An 8,665-nucleotide genomic window follows, 5' to 3' on the forward strand; every position below is an offset into this window, starting at 1 on the left:
TGCTCACATTGTCAGAAAGGGCAATTATCATAATGGAGCTACTCCAGTTTACATGAGTGAAGGATCAGCCCCCTCATCCTGATTTATTCACTTTGGAGGTAGAGTTTAATTTTGCAAACTGGCTCTGGTCTTGTTCTTTGTATTTATTTTTGGCAGGAACCATTGCCTACGGCATGAGCAATGAAGACTAGCTCAGTGTTAATAATTGTCAGGGAAAATGAAGAGGCTATTTCTCACATCAGACTTTCACCCTGCATGACAAATGCTAGTTTGAGCAGATTAAAAATCAATGCATGGTATAATATGTCACACATGCTATTAATTGGCACACTCTCCATTAGCTTCTCTTAGTGTACGTAGGATGGAAACTATTTAAGACAGGTAGGTCAGATCCTCAGCTGGTATAAATTAGCATAGTTCCACTGGAGTCATTGGGGATAAGCTGATTCACATCCACTGAGGACCTGGTTAAGAATATTGGTACAATTTTTCTCAAAAATATGATTCAGCCTCTGTTTAATTATAGCAAACAGAGCAGGTATCTTTTGATATTTCCCCCCTCACAACCTCACATTAGCTTAATAGTGATGATAAATATTTCACTGCTCATTTAAAAACACTGCACAGCTTACTTGAGAAGGATTGTCTTTGTTGTTTCTCAGTTCACTTGGTGATGGGCCTTTGATTACTGACCTTAAGAGTCTCCTGGGGATATGATTTGACCTGAAGATACAAATTAGTTAGTGGCTGTGCATAAAGTGGATTAAAGAAGAAAGCCGAAGGGAGTCAAGGCAGAGATTCTTTTTCAAAGTCATATTAGGACTTAAAAGCATCCTATTAATCTTCTGAAAAATACAGGCCTGGTTTTCAGAGATGCTAAAATCAACCAACACCTCTGAAAATTAGGCTCTGTGGACCACTGCCTCAAAGGGTATAAGTCATTTACCATGAGTTAAGTCAATAAAGCCAGAAGAGTTTCATACCAGCTGAGGATATGGCTCAATATTCCAAAAATTAACCCACTGGGAGATGTGAAAACCACCATATTTTTACAAAATGTGAATGGCAAATTTTCTTTTGGATTATTTTTCTGTATTAATAAACCAGTTATTAGTTGCAGAAAAGCTGCTTTTCTGAAATTCTTGATGGACTTTTGTGCATCACAGGCAACAACCACCATGGAAAAGCAGCCATCTGTTACAGGTGGAAAAGAGAGGCTGAAATTCGGACTGCATTGATGTCAGTGCAAGTTTGCCATTACGCTTAATGGGGCCAGAAGTTCATCCATAGTGTCTGTTCTGTGCCAAGAAAACTGTATAACAGCATCTAGACTTTAATGTGATACAAATGATAATGGTAGTTTTCTCAAGGGAAATGAAAAGAATGAGCTTATTGAAAGTGCAGGGAAAACGTGGGTAGGTAGGGTTACTGTAGTTAGCACATACTGGTTTCTATAGCCAATGGCACACAGGACAGTGATACAGTCAATATCCCATCTGGCTGCCTTTGACTTCTCAGACGAAAGGAGCATGTAGCCATCTATAGCTGGGTTGGCTGGGGAGAGCCTTTGGCAGAACTCCAGATGAGGCCTGCAGAGCTGTAGAAGACATTTTAACTACTCTGAAGAAAGAAACCTCTGATATTTAATGGCTATAAGCAGCTAAGGCTGTTGGTTTAAGTTTCATTTGATGACTGCCATCTTAAGCAGTATTGCATCTCTTCTTTGGAGCACAGAGTGTGGCCTATTGAATAGCAATTTTATGCAGCACCTGTGTTTTCCTTCACTGTTTCCCACATGAGTATGGATCAGGCCCAGTGCTGTTCATGCAACTGAGCTCTCAGTGACTGCCTGACCTCAGCCTCTAACCAGGAAGGATACTTTAGCTGAGCAGAAACAAGTGAAATTGCAGGTATAAGGCATTGATTCAGTAGCGTTCTGTGTCCCTTTAATCAAAAAAAGATGCGGAATTATGATTGCACTTCAGGGCCACACAGGCCGTCTGTATTAGTGTGATCTGCCTTTGCACTTGGGTAGGGAAGGACCGAATATATGCCATGCAGCCACATGCTGGTGTAACTTACCTGTACGTGGTGTAAAATTGACTCCTGGAAAAGTCAGCAGTCAAAAATACATTGGTGCAAGTTAACACTGATGTAGATGTTGTGTACCTGCTATTATCCCCAGGCAGTGGGGGCCAACCTTTTTGGAGGTGTCACAAGGTAAACTCCACACCACCCCCAGGTGTCACTTTGATCCCCTTCCTCTGTCCAATCTGCTGCTCTGCTTTCTGACCCCTGCCTCCTTCTGTGTTCCTTGCTCCCTCCCCAGACTGCCCTGTGCCACATACACGGGCAGCCAGTGCTATTGTTTATCACACTTGCCCCATGACACCCATTTGCCCAAGGCCAGCAGGTTAATATCTATTTTCCCACAAATTATCTGATGTCACACCACATAGCGGAAAGGTGCTGTACAGGCATCTTTACACGTTCTCTGGGGTAGGTGGGACATTTTAATTAGAGCGGCTCTTGGGAGCCCCTCAAATTAAAGCGCCTGCAGTATCTTCTGTATTTGGCTTCCCATGCTTCGAAATGGTGGTGGTGATGGGAGCACTTTTTAACTAAAACTTGTTTGACAAGCTTTAGTTAAAGTGCCCCACTGCCATTTTGAAGTGCGGGGGATGCTGAATATACGTCACTGAGGCTGCTGGAGTGTGCTAATTAGTACGCTCCAGCAGACTCCATTTAATGTAGTGCCTACTTCATTCAGCAGTCCTGGGAAATTGCATAAGCAGTTCACTCTGGATCCTGGTGTAATGTATGCTAGTGCACAAAATCAGTGTAAACTATACTGGTGGAAACATCCTGTGTCCAGTGTCTAGCTCTGGTTTAGCTAAATTCAGACTCCATGGATTTATATGCTTCTGCTCTCTCTTCCATTCTTTCCTTCCTCCCCTTTCATCCTTTTTTTTTTACATCACTTTCATGCTGGATGTGTATGCATTATCATGCTTCAGTTTTAGTCTGGTTATCCATATTTCACAGTCAATGACATCAATGTAATTTAGCATCAGAGACTTAAATGTGAATTAACTATTGTTCTCAGTAGCCCAATATCCTTTGAGTGTTCATGATAGGAGAGTTTGCAGAATGTGCTCGACTGGTTAGCAGCATGTTAGCAGAATAGTTCCTATTTTATAGTTGTGTTGTTTTCCTTCCTTGTAATCAGAAACAGGAGTTTCCACTTAAATTGTAGAGTTTGATGCTTGAAATCTGTTCCTCTCTTACAGCTTGGGTTTATGCTGTTCTAAAAAAAGCTTGAGAAGCTGGACCATTTTAAAAAAAGATGTGTACTTTACCCAAAGCTAAGTCTTAACTCTGGTTTAGCAATGGGTGGAATATAAAATGTTTGTTTTTCTTTGGAAAGCAAAATATTGGGGGGGAAGGGGGAGGCATGTGACTGACATTCAGCTGTCTCGTGATAACTGCTCCATTAGTGTCTATCACCACTGAACTTTCTTAGCCTGTAATCTCCTAACAGACAAGACAGCTTTTCTTGCAAAATGAAGGCACTTAAAAATAGTCTCCCACAAAAAATGCAAAATGTCAGGGTACTCCTAGATGAGATTTGCTGAGAGATTCTTCCTCCTGCTGGCAGCGGTGAAGAAAGGCATATGTGACAAGTTGCTGACAGGTAGGGTATTTTGTTTATATACCCTCTGAACTAGTGGCTGTCACCTTCTAAAATAGAGAGATTGCCATAAGAACCATTTCCCCCAAACTGGTACTTATGGTAACTATAGCAGTGTCAGACAGCACTGAACGATTGTTTCTGGAATGCTTTCCTTTATTGTCAGAGGACAACCTTCATGGGTCAGTAGAGAATAGTTACTACTTACCCTGTCATTATTACTAAAATAATAATAATAATGACGTCAAGAACAACAATGGCAACCACTATTATTGTTTTGTTGTTCTTATTGTTATTCTTCTTATGATCTACAGGGTTGAAACTTTACTTATTTTGTAGCTGTAGCAGCCACTGGAAAACTTGGGCCTTTGTAAAATATGTCCAAGCACCCAGGTTGTTCATGCTGTGTCAACTCTAAAGCAGGGGCAGCTTCATGGCTGCTGGCATTACGAGGTCAGAGTCTGACAGCAGCCATTCTAACTTGTGCGGTTTGTCTAAAATGTAGACATATCGATCCCATGACATACCCTTTCCAGAGCTATGTCTGCATCCAGTTCAAGAAATAAACAAAGCACTTTTGACATAGACAAAGTAATAATTTTCAAATGTCCAGTAATACATTCTTTAGACCACAGTAATCATTATTCTAAGAGAAAAAAGATGCTCCCAAAAATATTTTTTACCTGAATAATTAATTCATCAGCAAATCTCACTGTAATAAAACATGTCCTAATGAGCTAGCCAGAGGAGAGGAAATTCATCACCTACCTCACAAATATCAACTTGAGAGCACTGCTTATGTCAGACAGAATAATTAATGACTTGAGAGGGGGCACGGAGCAGCACAGTCAAAAAATGTCCTCACCCATCAGTCATTCTGTGTCAATCCAGTTCATGCAGTGCTACTTGCCCCATGGGTACTTGGAAAGGAGACTCGACAGATATACAGGGGACAAGGGACTACATCCATATCTGGCATATCGGATCTTGATTTATCCATGTTGTGTTCTGCTTAGCAGAAAGGCTGCAGCAGTAATTGATCTCTCAGCATGTTGTGTGTACGTGGACCAAGTCCTACACCAGGGTGAACCCCTGTCCCATCAAACTGAATAAACTCCTTCAGAATTTGTTCTTTTCTGTGACAAAACATTTCTTCAGAGACAATCATTCTTGAGGTGTTAGAACAGGGGAGCTGAGCGAGCAGGGGACTGAAGTGCTGAGGCTGGAGTGCTGAGGTGCAGTATTTTAGTAGCTATCATTCACTGTCTGCTTGGCAATAGGAACCCCAACCTCTTGGTGCCATTTGCAAGCAGTTTGCACCACTGGATAAATGTCTGTGTGTGTTCAACGGTTCCTTCTCAACCTCTTCCAATTCTGCTGGGATGTTCTGCTGGGATGTTCCTTATAGGGGCATTTTGCATCACTGCTTCCATAGTAGCCCCATAGTAGTACAGTTCCATCTCTTTGTTAAAGTGTGATGGGCTGGACCAAAGCAGGAAAGGGAAGTGTGACAGGAACATCTCAGGAGGAGTAGATTTCTCAACCTACCAATGTGGGGTGTGGAGAACAAGGAAAATAATAGTGTGGGAGCATGGGCGACTGATGCTTCCTGAGTCTGGGAGGGCATCTGCAGAAGCCGGCGGCAGTGTTGGCAGCAGAGACGGGACTGGCGAGCACCTGCAGAAGCCACCGGTGGCAGTGGTGGGGATGACTCGCAAGCACCTACAGAAGCCGCTGCCGGTGATTGAGACATTATGCTTAACTGAGACATAATTCCCTGCAAAAGTTCCTTCTGGGACTTGCAACTTCAACTCAATCTAGGATGGGCTCCACTGTATGCAACAACGGAGTGCAGTGTTGATCGTCTAAATTATCTTGTGAAAATATCTAGTGGATGTGCAGCATCACATTTCAAAGAAACAACTTTTCAATTCTGCCTAGGTCTTATTTACTTCCAGACAAATGACAAAGCCCTCTGGGAGCCCAGCTCTTCTTGGCACTCAGGTTAGGAGCAATAAACTCTCCTTCCTGCTGCTAGACTGACACATCAGCAAAATCTCTTCTATTAGGCATGTACTTTTGGTGACTTCTCTGTTCCCAAGTGCCCTGGCCAGAATTCAGTCATTTTGCAAAACTGAAATCAAATCTTTGTGGACCAGAGATTATTAAGGATCAGAAAAATGGCTTGACAGCTCTCATCAAACAGAGGCTTATTGACAAAAGTTTCTGTTCCAGAAGTATGTTATTTTTGAACAACTACAAGAAAGAAACATTCCCACGTGTATAGAAGGAGACTTTAAGACTCAATGTGTCTGATTTACAATACAAATGAAGCAATTTATTTAATGAAAATTCAATGCACATGCCTTGAGTTAAAGTTGATGCTACATGATACATGCGCACACGTGGCAGTTTTGTTCACTAGTGCTTTCACCGGTGGCTGATCCAGGATTGTATCCATGGTTGCTTGTATGACAAGGACAATAACTACTTTAATAAAATAGCTGGTACACAGCTGAACTCAAGGCCCAGTGTATGATATAAGGAGTCCTGCATTCCCTCCCCTCCTGCCTCAAGCATTTAACCCATGAGGTAGCATGATGTTAAACCTGAGGGGAACTGGGTTTGGGATCTGGAAGTCAGCTGAAATTTGGGATGTGTCTGGGTCAGGGATGATCTCCAAGTGTGGGAAGGAGTTGGGATGAGAAGGTAAGCTGATGCTGGGTGTTAGTGAAGGAGCAGGATGTTGTGTGTGGCAAAATGTGAAGAAGAACCAGAAAGAAATCCCCTCCCTTTTTGCTATCTCTTTGTGCCCCTGCTGTGCAGTGCCGTGCCCTTACCAGCCTGCTACTGCAGAAATGGGATCACAGAAGTCAATGGGAGACTTTCCAAGGTGGGTTTTGAATGAGGCAGAGGATCCTCATGACTTAAACATGAAATGACTGCCTGCCCAGGCACAGGGGCAACCAGGTAAAAGGAGCCTCCTTCTTCCTGCATGTAATTTGCTACAGTGTTGGTACGTGCATGGAGTAGTGGAGGAAATCATGGAGAGTAGCTGCTGAGAGGCTGTACAGGTAACAGGGCAAGAGACGGAGCATCACCACTAGTGCAGTGGAACTGCCACCAAATGGGAAGTACAGAGTGCAGCTGTCTCTTCTGCAGCTGCCACATGGAAGATATTGAATTTTAGCTGATTTTTTAAATGAAATATTCATAATTTTACAAGGAGGAAGCAAGTTTCACCACCTGAAACCTGTGATCCCACTCCTGCCTTTGTTCAAGGTAATTTGCATCATCAAAGAGCCCAGAGACGCCTCACCGCACAAGAAATTCCTGCCCAGAATAGCATTCCATCCTTTTCCTCCTCTGTGAAATATGAAACGTCATAACCAGAGGGAAATATGACTACATCCTGCTTGCCACTGAACAACTTGAAGGTAAACAGGCTATTCCAACTTTTCTCTGAGCCTAATCTGCATAAAATGAACTGTGACAAACAAGAGATTTTACCACACCTTTAACTCTTCTATGAAATACGAACTTTCAATTTTACCTGGGAGAATTTTGCAACCTTTTCTCCTATGCCTGAAGAACCGTGCTTGTGCCCGAAACCGTGCAATTTTTTTGCAGCATTGAAAAGATATTTGCAGAAATCTAGTTGGCCTAATAAAAGATATCATCTCTACTACGAGTTCTGATTTCTTCTGCAGCTTGCACTCAGACCTGCAGGAGACCTGGGCCTTCTCCAGGCCTGTGCTTGCAGGCAGAAGAGCAGAGCTCTCCGTGGTGCTGATATGAGCTGCCCTGCAGCAGGTGCAGTTCTTCACTCTTTCCCCTGTAGCTGGCTCCTTCCGCACTAAACAGCTCCACACTTCAGCCCTGTTGCCATAACAACACTGCAAACACCTGGATCCCACATGTGGATCCTGTCTGATGCGTTCCGGTACCAAAGTTTTTCTAAAAACTCACTTGGGTACCTGAATCCTGCCTGATCCAGTTCCTTTTTGTATCTCCCCCCATTTAGACAGAAGAATGCTGCTGCTCCTGTTACGGTTGCATTGAAAAGTATTCCCTTCTCCCCTCCAAGCAGGTCCTATATAAGAGGGATGCAAAACCAGAAACAATCTTAGCCCTGAGAATTTGAGTGCCTGCATGTCCCAGGGATTGGGTTATTAGAGTATACCCAGAGCAGCTGGGACTGTATTGAGGTAGAGATGTAGTTAGCTGTGCTAGTCTCAAGTCACCTAGAAGGCAGGGTAGATTTGCACCTTATAGACTAACGGAAGTGTGTAGATGTATCTATCCCTACATATCTAGTATGCCAGTCTATACTTACACCTCATAGACTAACCAAAGTGTGTATATAGAGATCGATTGATCTGTCTGTCAGCCGAAGTGTGTACATCTATCTATCTATCTATCTATCTATCTATCTATCAGCCAAAGTGTGTATATATAAGAGAGAGACTCTATAGACTAATTGAAGTGTGTATATATATAGACAAAATCTATATCTATGCCATCTATATTTACACTTTATAGACAAACTGAAGTGCGTATAGAGAGAGATCGACATCTGTCTGTCTATAGACTAAACAAAGTGCGTCCGTCTGTCTGTCTGTCTATCGGTCTGCCCAAGCGTGTATATATAGAGATATATCTGTGTCTGTCTGTCTATAGACTAACCGAAGTGTGTATAGATAGATATCATCTATAACTATGTCGACGAACCGAAGTGCACATAGACCAAGCTCTGCCTGTCTGGCTGTAGCCCAGCCAGAGCGCGTACCGAGCTAGATCTGTGTCTGTCCGTCTATGTGCACAGCTCGCAGACCAGCCAGCCGCTGTGTCTGTGTCTGTGTCTGTGTCTGCGTCTGCCTAGCGCGCGCGACGCGGAGCCCGTGGGCGGCCGCGCTGCGGGGAGATGCAGCCGTAGCCGCCGTGTCCGCGCGCCCGGCGGGGTCGGCGCTCCCG

This window comes from Gavialis gangeticus, unplaced genomic scaffold, assembly GCF_001723915.1.
Source record: "Gavialis gangeticus isolate Ggan-Ray unplaced genomic scaffold, GavGan_comp1, whole genome shotgun sequence".
NCBI classification, from domain to species: domain Eukaryota; kingdom Metazoa; phylum Chordata; order Crocodylia; family Gavialidae; genus Gavialis; species Gavialis gangeticus.